This window comes from Nicotiana tabacum, chromosome 21, assembly GCF_000715075.1.
Source record: "Nicotiana tabacum cultivar K326 chromosome 21, ASM71507v2, whole genome shotgun sequence".
Classification (NCBI taxonomy): domain Eukaryota; kingdom Viridiplantae; phylum Streptophyta; class Magnoliopsida; order Solanales; family Solanaceae; genus Nicotiana; species Nicotiana tabacum.
The window spans coordinates 87,619,138-87,632,238 of NC_134100.1; the positions used below are offsets into that span (position 1 = coordinate 87,619,138).

Here is a 13,101-nt window from a genome sequence, read left to right on the forward strand (position 1 = left end):
TTAAAACATTTTGCCGATTTAAAACTTTTTATTAAAATATCAATATTTAGTCTGTGTACGCAGACCTTACCCCTAGAGTTGGGTAGAGAGGCTATTTCCAATAGACCCTCGGCTCCCTCCCTCCAAGAACTCCCTTCCTTGCTCTTGGCATGACTCGAACTCACAACCTCTTGGTTGAAAGTGGAGAGTGCTCACCACTAGAACAACCCACTCTTGTCAATATTTAGTCAAAATATATATTATTATTATTATTATTACTACTTGTTAGATGTTAGATTTAAAGATGAAATATTTAAAATAAAACAAAAATATATATAGAACCAAGGAACCCACATTTATGATTGACCACAATTGAGAAACATAGATTAGCCATATGCTCCTAGCCTTAGAAGCACCTCAGGAACTATCCGCTCTCTTCTCTCAATCTAAAATCAATTTTGGCTCAAAATCTCAAATTGGGTTTGGCCAAAAATTTCTCAAGTCCGCTCCCTCCACCCCAAGACTCAAAAGGAGCTATGTATGGAGAGTATTGGAGATTTAGAAGGAAAATATTTTGGCGGTAAGAGTTTTGCTTCCCTCCTCCCAATTCTAAAAAATATACTTTTCCTTCCTTAGTTAGAATTCTATGAAAACTTATTTTTTGCATTTCTGTGCTATAATAGATACTTGGAGACGAAAATCACTGAGGCTTTTGCTGCCGCTGAGGCTTTTTCTGCTGAGATTCACATAACTCGTTTTCTACAAATTCAAGGTACCCAATTTAGTTAGCAGATTTATTTCTTTTTCTTAGTTGTTCGGATTTGGGTTACATATTTCTTTCTTTTTCTTAATTGTTCGCATTTGGGTTAACAATTATCTCTTTTAGGTATTGATTGTGATTTTTTTTGTGTGTTTTTGGGTGTTTGTTGTTTAGTACATTTATAAAGTTGGATATAAGATTTTCATTATTTAGTGAAATTATGCTTAGAGTTCAATTAGATTATTTACTCAAGATGTCAATTATGGTATTCTATAGTTTGATTATGCTTAGTCATGATAAAATATTAAATATTGTGGCGATAGAGTGAACTAGTTTGTAAGATTCACTTGGAAAAAAATAAAGAAACTAGATATATTTTTTGCCATGCTCTGAATTAATACATTTGTATAGTCATTAGTAAAGTGTATAAATTATAATATATATTCGTATTCTGCGATATACTCTTTCTAGTTTCTATTTATAACTATTCTCTTTTAGTTGATTTGTTTGTTATATGTATATATTATTCTTAATGGATAAGAGTTGGATAAACATATTGAATAGAAATAAAATTAAAATTAATGGAGCCAAAAGGTTTCTTCATTTTGTCTTATTAGATAGGCCTAATGCATCTGAAATCTTGTGTCCATGTCGGAAGTGTCGTAATATGAAATTTATCCCGAAAGAGTTGATTGTTGAACATATTGTGGTTGATGGATTTCTACCTAATTACGTTAATTGGATTTTCATGGTGAGACATCATCTTCATCAATGTCCGTGGATAGATTAGATAGAGGTGATGAGATACAAGACTTGGTGCATGATGGTTTTGGAGTTCCTCCTACTAGTGACTTTATTAATATGGACACTCGTGGTGATAGTTTTGGTGGGTGAAATCAACATAATGTGGGATTTGATAAGAAAACTGAAAAGTTTTTTAACTTATTGAAAGAAGCTGAGCGTGAATTATATCCTGGAAGCAAATATTCACTTCTCTCCTTTCTTGTTCGTCTATTACATTTAAAGTGTCTCAATGGGTGGAGTAACAATTCATTTTCCATGTTATTAGAGTTGTTAAAAGATTTTCCTGAAGGTGAAATATTACCTAATTCCTTTAATGATGCAAAAATAATTATTAAATATTTAAGACTCGAATACAAAAAAATATATGCGTGTCCAAATGATTGTATGATCTATTGGAGTGAGTCAAAAAGATCGAACTGATTGTAAGTTTTGCAAAGCTCCAAGATACAAACAATTTGTAGGTGAATCTGGTAGTTTGGAAACCTCAAAAATTCCAGCAAAGGTGTTTTGATACTTTCCATTGATACCGAGGCTTCAAAGGTTATTCATGTCATCTAAAATATCTACTAATATGAGATAGCATGCGGAAGGTTGCACTAAAGACGGGGTAATGCGGCATTCTGCTGATAGTATTGCTTGGAGAAACTTTGTTGAGCAAAGAGGTTTTGATAGAAGGGTTGAGATAGAAGTGGAAAAAGCTACCTCCGCTATGAGAATTGAGATGGAAGAAAAATTGTCTGAAGCAAAAGAAGAAATAGAAGCGACGGAGAAAAAGTTATTTGAAGCAAAAGAAGAAATAAAAGCGATGGGGGAAAAATGTTTGAAGCAACAAAGAATATGGATACAAAAATTGATGATAAAGTAAAGATGGGTATAGATGCATATCTAGAATCTTTGGGTATTACTATTGTCTCAAATAGGAAATTATCTGGTGATGAGCATATAACAAATATTGTGCTCTTTAGCAAAAATTTATTATTTTTAAGATAATCTTGTAATTTAGTTTTTTTTAATTGTAATAATCTTCCTCTTTTGTGATAGGTTTGTGATAACTCAATGGACGATCTCCAACAATCACTATCACCTATTTTAGTTGTTCACACAAAGAAGGTAAGTTCGTAAACTCATTTTAACTATATCTTTTTCTACATACATTCAAAGAGTATAGTTTTAACTATGTCAATTTTCAATCCAGTTACGTGAAGGTTCTAAATAGCATTCCAAAGTATAGAGGCTATTTTACAGTAAAAAAGATTATGAATATGTCCTCTAACTGCTGAGCCCTAAGGGGGTGCATTTTGATGAGACTTGTTCACCTCCTAATGAAAACTCAAATGATACTACTTTGCCCACTAACCACAGTAAGCATGTTTTTATGAAAAAGCATCCGTGTTCAACTCTTCAGGCTCTTATGAAGCTTACACTTAAGGATATAGTTCCATTTTTTAAACTTGTGTTTGACGATGATGGTGGCATTCTTGCTGCAGCTGTGAAGAAGTTAGCTTCTTTTTTCTTTTTGTTAATTGGTAAGATTCCCATCAAGCATGATTCTATTCTACTATATAAGGTATTTAGCCTCATGTAGAACCTGGAAGAAAGAGTAAGTTAAAGAATCTTGTCTAGATCAGGGAAATAAAGATCTATGATTGAAATGCCATCATATTAGAAAATAAAAATTATTATATGACTTTGTCCTTTTTTTATATATTGTATTCACAATTTTCTAAGTTGTAAATTTTGTAAACTACCAGAGTAACCAATCTAATATTTCTTCTCAGGTTAACATAATCAAGAAGACTGGAGTTAGTGAATGTCTCGACCCAAAACCTCACCCGTTGTGATGGCGCATATCTCGATTACAGGCAAGACGACAACCTCAATAACCCACAGTTTCTTTTATATTTAAAATTATAATATTTAAACACAATTCACAAGTCTCGCAAATACTGATACAAACATTAGAAATAAACACACTCCCAAAATTCGGTGTCACTAAGTACATGAGTATCTATAGAATACAAGTCTGGAAATACAGTCTATAATAGTCTAAGACTAAATACAGTAAACAAAGAGATAGGGAAAGGGAGACAAGGTCTGCGAAACATGGCAGCTACCTCTGAATCTCCGAAAAATCAACTGTGTGAAAGAATCAACACCCACTGTGTCCGGGATCACCTGGATCTACACACGAAGTGCAGGGTGTAGTATGAGTACAACTAACTCAGTAAGTAACAATAATAAATAAAGAACTGAAGATAGTGATGAGCTTCTCAACTAAGTCCAAATACAGTACTTTTCAATATAAACGAGTAGGCATGCTCTCAAGTTCAACATTTAAGATTTCACTGAAATTTCATATCAAGTTTGACCAAAACAGAAAATAATATTTTTTCAAAATTTTCAAAATAGTGATATATGACAGCTATAATGCAGCAAATAATGAAATCAATGCATCCTCTCAGAGTAGCAGTCACTCAATCCTCCAATTCACTCCAACCTCACAGTCACTCTTTCCTCACAACCACTCTTTCCTCACAGTCGCTCATTCCTCAAAGTCACTCATCACTCGGCACTCGCACTTAGTAGGTACTTGCACTCACTGGGGGTCTGTACAGATTCCAGAGGGGCTCCTTAAGCCCAAGCACTATATCAAGCCAATCATGGCATATAACAGTGAAACATGCTGGGGCGCGCAGCTCGATCCCATAAATATCCTCACAATTAGGCTCTCGAACCTCACTCAGTCATCAACCTCTCCAGTCTCTCGGGCTCAAGATGTCATGAAAATCAGCCCAAAAATAATAATATGATGTATCAATAAATAGCAACAGAGACTGAGATATGATATGAAATGAATGAACATGACTGAGTGTGAAATTACAATTTGAACATATAATTCAACCACAGAAATAACCCCAGTGGGTACAAATAATAACAACATATGTCTAAGCATGATTTTTAATACGAGTCTCAACTCAATTTTCTCAAACACGTAGAGAATGTACGGATATCAACAGATTATTCAACTACACAGTTCCATGGAATTTGACCAAGTGACAATTTCTACGGTGCACTCCCACACGCTCGTCACCTAGCATGTGTGTCACCTCAAAACCAATCACATAACATATAATCCGAGGTTTCATACCCTCAGGACCAAATTTAGAACTGTTACTTACCTGAAATCGTGTAATTCTTTATTCTGCAATGTCTTGGCCTCGTGAATTGGCCTCCAAATGCCTCGAATCTAGCCAAAATAATTCGATTCAGTCAGTAAAATTTATTATAATTAATTTCATAAGAAAATACTAATTTGCCATAAACATCCAAAATTTAGCTCGAAAATTGTCCGTGGCGCCCACATCTCGGAACCCGACAAAAATTATAAAATTTGGAAGCTCATTCAATCACGAGTCTAACCATACCAATTTTACCAAAATCCGACCTCAACTCGACCTCCAAATCTTCAAATCTTATTTTCAAATCCCTATGTTCAAACCCCCGATTTACACCTCAAAAACATGTAATCTAGTCGGATTATTCGATGATAATTCAATATTATGGAGTATAAATGATCACAATAGACATACCTCAAGTTTTTCCGTGAAAACCTCGCTCACAAATCGCCCAACCCGAGCATGAAATGCCCCAAAATGGCAAAAGCTCGAAACCCCTATGTTTTTGTACTGCCTAGGGGTTTTCGTACCTACAGAAACTTGGCCGCTTCTGCGGTCTCACTTCTGCACCCTCATAGCCCGCTTCTGTGCGAAACTCTGCACCTGTACCCCTTTCAGCGCTTCTGCGAAATCCGCACCTGCGCACATATCTGCGCTTCTGCGTAGGCCATCTCCCCCTCCCTTTTCCGCTTCTGCGTGCATTGCTTCACACCTGCGACCTCGCAGGTGCGGAAATTTTGTCGCACCTGCGGCCACTGCTTATCTTCATACCTGGATGCATCTTCGATGGGAGTCTTGCTTCTGCGAGCTCGCACCTGCGATGGAATTTCCGCAGGTGCGATTGCATCAGATGGCAGAAACTTCAGCTTTTTCTTCTAAGTCCGAATTTCATCCGTTAACCATCCGAAACTCACCCGAGGCCCCCGGGACCTCAACCAAATATACCAAGAAGCCCTAAAATATCATACGAACTTAGTCGAGCCTTCAAATCACATCAAACAATGCTAAAACAATGAATCATACCCCAATTCAAGCCCAATGAACTTTGAAACTTCCAATTTCTACAAACGACGCCGAAACCTTCCAAATCAAGTCCAATTGACCTCAAATTTTGTACACAAGTCATAAATAACATAACAGACCTACTAAAATTTTCAGAATCGGATTTCAACTCCGATATCAAAAAGTCAACCCCCCGGTCAAACGTCCCAAAAATTTGACTTTTTGTCATTTCAAGCCTAATTCCACTACGGATCTCCAAATAATTTTTCGGATACGCTCCTAAGTCCAAAATCACCATACAGAGCTATTGGAATCATCATAATTAAATTTCGAGGTCGTTTACACATAAGTCAATATCCGGTCAACTTTTCTAACTTAAGTTTTTAATTATGAGACTAAGTATCTCATTTTACTCCGAAATCCTTATGGACCCGAGCCAACTAACCTGGTAAGTCATAACACAACTGTAAAGAATAACTTAAGCAGTAAATGGAAAAACATGGTTATAATACTCAAAACGATCGGCCAGATCGTTACAGTGAAGTTGGCACAAAGAAAAAGAAGCGGGTAAGTTTGAAAAAATTACAATATTCTTGTTCCTCCTTTTCAAAGGGAGAAACCCTTCATGTTATACTTTTGCAAAACTTATATAACATCCATTAGTTTTCATCTCAGTATACCATTTATAGAAACTAATATTTCAAAATTCAACCCTCCCCTCTCCCACATCCCTCTACAACCAAAACAATATCTTTAACTGCATATGATATTACAATATTTCAGTTGTTGTTCGGTTTGGGCAGTTGCGTTCACTTTGTTGGATTTTTGGCTTTATGTTGTCTGTTTCTTTCTCTCTTTAGCTGCTAGTATTGCATTCATTATCAATTTGTTTCTATTTTAGAACCTCTGTTATTATTTTTTATATTCCAATTGTTTTAAAGGAGGAAAGAATTCACTTTATTTTAAAGGTATAATTCTTTTTCTTTTGTGACTTATTGTACATCATTTTTGAAGGAAGTGATGTCAATTACTAGCAGTGAAAAGCTTGACTTGTGGAGAGTTTGTTTTATAAGATTTAGTCTAGAAGTTGAGGAATATTAATTCGAATTAGGAGTGATCTTAAAGTTCTTGCACATTGAAATTACTATCTTTTATGATTTAGTTAGATTTGAGTTTTACGTGAGAACAAATCATTTGATTTGACATTATTCTTGTACTAAGTACGTTTTATATTGCTACTTTGTTCTTTGGTTACATTATTAAAAAATATTTGCTTTACATTTAATTCATATTTGTTATAGAAGTTGACATTTGTGAATGTAAATGTGTTCATGATGAAACTAAACAGAGCATTATTATTTACATTCTAAAAAATATGATTCCGACATTAATTTAAATGTCAAACATTTAATACGATATTTTGCTATGTTGTAAAGGATATGTCACTAATATTTTTAATGACTTTCACTTAAAGTGGATACGACATTTTGTATATGTTGTGAATTTTCTTATTGGCATTTATAAAATGTCGGAAATTTCAATATGACATTTTGTGAAGCTCATACGTAAATGTCGTATTTTAAGTGAAATTTCCTAGATGTTGTAAACTAAATGTCGTAATATTCTTACCGATATTTACCTAAATATCGTAAATTAAATGTCATAAATTTCTTATTAGCATTTACCTAAATGTTGCAAAGTAAGTGTCGTAAAGTTCTTATTGACATTTACCTAAATGTCGTAAAATAAATATCATAATTTCTTATTGACATTTACCTAAATGTCGTAAAGTAAGTGTCATAATTTCTTACCGGCATTTCTCTAAATGTCGAAAAATTACCGATATTGAAATTAACGACATTTGATGCAAATGTAAATTAAATGTCAATAAATAAATTTATGACATTTAAACAGCATAATACGACATTTATTAAATGTCATCATATCTCCACTTTCTTGTAGTGAGAGTAAATATAGTATAAACTCTACCAATCCGACAGGAAAATCCCAGAAGAGCAAAAACATGTCAATCGGGCAGACTTCGCTGAACAACTTAACATATAGGTTGAGTAAAAATAATATAAACTCTACCAATCCGGTAGAGAAAACCCTACAGAGCAATAAGTTATTTTTTAAATACTGCCAATTTTAAGAATATTCGACTAAGACCAGCTCCTTACGGGGTCATTCCTATCAATCACCCATCTAGATAATTTCCTCGTGAATTTTCCTTTGGAAGTCCATCCGATCGAGTTGCACAAGATCCAGCCCAAATTCTATTTCTCCAGTACGGCCTTCTTGGTCTTATCATTACACAAATAGTCGATCATATTTATTGTTTACTTTTCTAGCTATATATATATATTTATTGTTTACTTTTTCTAACTATATACATAGATTATACATTGACTATACACAATTATACACATATAATACATAAATTATGCATATATTATACCTCCACCAGCTATTTTTAGTTTAAGTAGTTGGGTGAACGGCTATTTGGGTTAAGCGCTTGTCCTATGGGCAGAATTTTAACCAAACTTGTCCAATCTGAGGGTATTGAGTTTCTCTCATATGGTGTTGTTATTTTATAGCTAGCTCTTTCACCTAAGCAACAAAGAACGTCCTTCCCCCATGTTTTATTAATTGCTTCTTCTTAACCAGATATGCCAACATTCATTGCAAGAATAGTCTTCAGTAGCAAATGAAAAGTGGAAGCATAAACGGATTAAGGATTTAAACTTTATGAATTTTTACGATAACCTTAAGTTAATATACTAAAATAATTGAGTTCAAAATCAAATATTGATAAATACTTGGTGGGTTTCTCAATACATATTTTCATGTTTCATCAACTTAAACATAATTGAAGGGAGCCTTGAAGCAACAATCAAGTTATTTCTGTGTAACCCATATGTCACGGGTTCGAGGCATAGAATTAGCCATTAATGCTTGCATCAGGGTAAGTTGTCCACATCACACCCCTTGAGAGTGCGACCCTTCACCGGACCCTGAACGCAGGATGTTTTGTGCACTGGCTTTTATCAGCTTAAGCGTAATTGTTGCATGGTCCACCCTTGAATTGTCACCCCATCTACAGTGGTGAAGTAATCTCAAATACAGTTATGCAAACAGGACTGAAAATTATTAGATGATCAATCAGCTTCATTGTATAGTGTAATAAAATGGGCAAAATTGACAACATGACCTTCACCTTGACATAAATACAAAACCTAACCAGTACTACTGGCCATGCATTAATCTCAAGTGTCCCCATGCAGAAGAAAACATGCATAAAGATACCACTTAAATAAGGGTCCAAGACGTACGGTTTGTCTTATGTTCGCAAGTTTTCACTTAAAAGTCACACCTCTTTATAACAACATTCATATATAGTCATTCACTATAAAAACTAAGTTTTCTCAGAACCAATCTTTTATGTTATGTTATAATATATGTCCTCTGTAGTAGTACTTCACTATAACATCCAAAAATATCAGAACAAACGTGACTGTTATAGAGATGTTTGACTGTATATAGTGGCATGTTCAATTTTCACCACTCATAAACTATCCCGCAATCAGATGCGAGAGTCGGGATTTGAAGTTTATGAGTACTGAATTTTCTACAGAACTCATAACTCATCCTAGTTACTGATTTATATATATATATATATATATATATATATATATATATATATATATATATATATATATAAATGATTTGACACTCGAGCTTGTTGGAACCTAACTATTTTCAGACAAAAAGAAAAGATATAGCTAGAGGCGGAGATATGATTTGAAATGTATGAGTTCTAAATTACAAATACAAAAAAGTCACTGTGTTTTCTTCTAATGTAGCATCACCTCTACTGTAGCTCCGCCCCTGACTACATATGAAAGTTTTCTTCTTAATAAGGGCATAAGGCCACTCCATGTGAATGCAAGTTGGTCTCACTAAGAAACTAAAAACAAGAAAGTAGGACAACAACCACATACCTTGTCTGTCGGGCATTGACTTGTCACAGACTCCAAGTTTGAACTTTTGGAAAGAACCAAAGCACAAATTGACAAACAGAATAAAGTTCAAAATGTGGGACAACCCTAGAATCAAAAATTAAAAATCAAATTTTGTATAAATTGTCAAATATAAAATATAAGAGGAAAACATGAAAGAAAAAAAATCAGGAAAGAAGAATTGAAGAAGGAAGAAGGGTCTAACTTCTAAGGGATAAAGAGTATACATTGATACACATCGAGAGTTGAAAGGCATCTGGATCCGATAGACTGTGGTAGCAGCGCCAGCGATCAACAGAGGCAGAACCCTAGATTTTTGGATTTGGGATTAAGAAGATGAGAAGACGTGTTTTTGTTTAGAGACAGATTTGTATATTAGAAAGAAAAAAGGTTTTATGTTTTATTTATTAAAAAGTATAAATGTCATTTAATAAGTGTATTCCCAGGGGGTGTGCGTTAAACTTTGATTTCAAAACCGATAACACTTCGTCGGTTTCAGGTCGATACAAGCCTGTGTCAAGATATTTATGCTCGATAACAGAGAAATACCTCGAGCAGGTAAAGAAAGACTGTTACTCGGGGATATAGAGGTGGTGATCCCGACCGCCGAAGAGGACATAACTACCCCTCTGGAAGGGTTTCTAAGTGTTTACACTTACCCTTTCACGTTGGGCCCTCTCGACCCCATCGTCATTGAGTTTTGCCGTCAGTATCACATAACCCTAGGCTAGATACATCCTTCTTTTTGGCGAATTGTTATTCTGCTCTGATTCTTCGTGATAAATATCTAGGGGATGCCTTTCACCCTCGATCACCTTGTCAGGTTATACAGCCCCCGCCTCTACCGAGGCGGGTTAATAAAACTCCAATGTCAGGCCACCAAAGTATTGTTCTCGAGCATAAACGAGGACAAAGACCGAGGATGGATGGGTTGGTTTGTTTGCGTAAGGACTTCCGACCTAATCCCCGTTGAGAAGATGCTATTTTCTGAAAGATGGAATATGAAGCGTAAGTATAAACCACTGTTAGTTCTTATTTATTGTATTGACCCTTTACTTCCGCTTATTGATATTCCTTTCTGTGATGTAGCGGTTGCTTGGATGCCTTGTGCAATTCCTAATCTCGAGAGCTGGGTTCGGGATCTGGCATCGACCTCTACGTACGCCGAGCGCTCATGGCGCGATTTATCGAAAGGCCGATGGGAGGCCAAAAATCATGGTAAATATCATTTTCATGTACCTGATGATTTGATCAAAATGTCTTTCTTATACTTAACCAATTTTCTTGCGTGTAGGCCTGGGCAAAGATGCGGTCATGAGGCCCCCGTATGGCGAGGAAGAGACTTCGTCCCCAGTTCCGAAACCGGCAAAGGATAATAAGAGAAAAAGGACCTCAGCTTCTGAGGATCCAAAACTTAAGAAAAGGTATTCTCGTAAACCGAGGAAGAACACTATTACTTTGACCAAAGAATCTGTTCGGCGTCTAACGGATGAAGATGAAGAAGAAAAAAATGACGGCTCCGTACTGGTGGCCCGAGTGAAGAAAAACATCGATTCCCCAAAGGTAGCTGGATCGATGGCGGTTGATGAGGCTCCGCCTCGAACTGAGGGGATATCGGAGAAGGACTCGGGCAAAGTCCCCGAGTCATTGGATATCGAGGATGCCTCCCACCAAAGTGAACAAACAATAGGTATGTGTCACGACCCAAAATCTCACCCGTCGTGATGGCACCTATATCAATACTAGGCAAGCCGAAAATCTCAATAAACCACCATATCGTTTAAGTTTGAAAACATAATATCTAAATTTAGTGAAAGAAAAACTCACAAATACATATATAAATACTCCCAAAACCCGGTGTCACTGAGTACATGAACATCTAATATGAATACAAGTCTGAAAAATACGGTCTATAATAATCTAAGACCAAATACAGTAAACAAGAAGATTGGGAAGGAGAGACAAGGTCTGTGAAATACGACAACTACCTCTGAATCTCCGGAAAATCAACTGTGCGAAAGACTCAACACCCGCTATGTCCGGAAATATCTGGATCTGCACACGAAGTGTAGGGTGTAGTATGAGTACAACCAACTCAGAAGTAATAATAATAAATAAAGAACTGGAGATAGTGACGAGCTACACAGTTATAGTTCATTTTTCAGTAATTCTAGAAGAGAGTAGACATGCTTTCGTTCCCTAAGTTTAAGTCAAATCAATTTTATACAGTTCAAGTTCATTTAATCCGGATATAAAATCTTTCAGAGAATTTCACAACAATTATAGATAGCAACTAAGTGCAACAACAAATGCAAAGCAAGTACAGCCTCTCAGGGCAACAGTCACTCCACTCATCACAACAACTCAACCACTCGGCTCTCAACCCTCAGCACTCACACTCAATGGGTACTCGCACTCACTAGGGGTGTACAGACTCCGGAGGGGCTCCTACATCCCAAGTGCCATAATCCGTACGGACAACTCACGTGTGGCACGGACAACTCACGTGCTATAATATCCTACACGGACAACTCACGTGTTATAGTGTCCTTACCTCACCGACAGGCCCTCGGCCTTACTCAGTCCTCAACCTCTCTAGTCTCTCGTCTCTCAGAAATCACAAAGATCAACCCAAACAAAGATAACATAGTGTATCAACAAAATCAAGAAAGACTGAGGTATGATACGCAAATAAAATCATGACTGAGTACAAGACAGTAATTAGCAAATAATTCAATGAGTACGCGACCTCTGTGGGTCCCAACAGTATTATCACATAGCCTAAGCATAATTTCTAACGTGATTTACAGTCAAATTTCTTCAATACATCGAGAGCATATAGCTAACAACAAGTTATTCAACTTTACAGTTTCACGGGACAGACCAAGTCACAATCCCCTCAGTGCACGCCCATACGCCGTCACCTACCATGTGCATCACCTCCAAAATAATCACATGATACGAAATCCGAGGTTTCATACCCTCGGAACCAGATTTATAACTGTTACTTACCTCAAACCGTGAAACTTTTATTCCACTAAGCCTTTACCTCGTGAATTGGCCTCCAAACGCCTTGAATCTAGCCACAAATAATTCGATTCAGTTAATGAAATTTATTGGAATTAATTCCATAGGAAAATGCTAATTTTTCATAATAATCCAAAATTTAGATCAAAATCCGAAAGCCCATTCCACTACGAGTCTACCCATACTAATTTTACCAAAATTCAACCTCAACTCGACCTCCAAATCATCAAATATTATTTCCAAATCTCTACGTTCAAATCTCCAATTTACACCTCAAAAATATGTAATCTAGCCGGATTATTCAATGATAATTCAATATTATGGACTAGAAATG

At 35.9% G+C, this 13,101-nt stretch overlaps 1 long non-coding RNA gene across 1 annotated transcript; it reads left to right on the forward strand.

Moving 5' to 3' along the window:
• The first annotated feature begins 342 nt into the window (after positions 1–342).
• On the forward strand, positions 343–6,621 carry LOC107789827 (uncharacterized). The gene is made up of 4 exons (XR_001648919.2): positions 343–559; positions 663–751; positions 2,585–2,653; positions 3,322–6,621. It is a non-coding gene; the product is annotated as an uncharacterized LOC107789827 (long non-coding RNA).
• Positions 6,622–13,101: the final 6,480 nt, after the last annotated feature.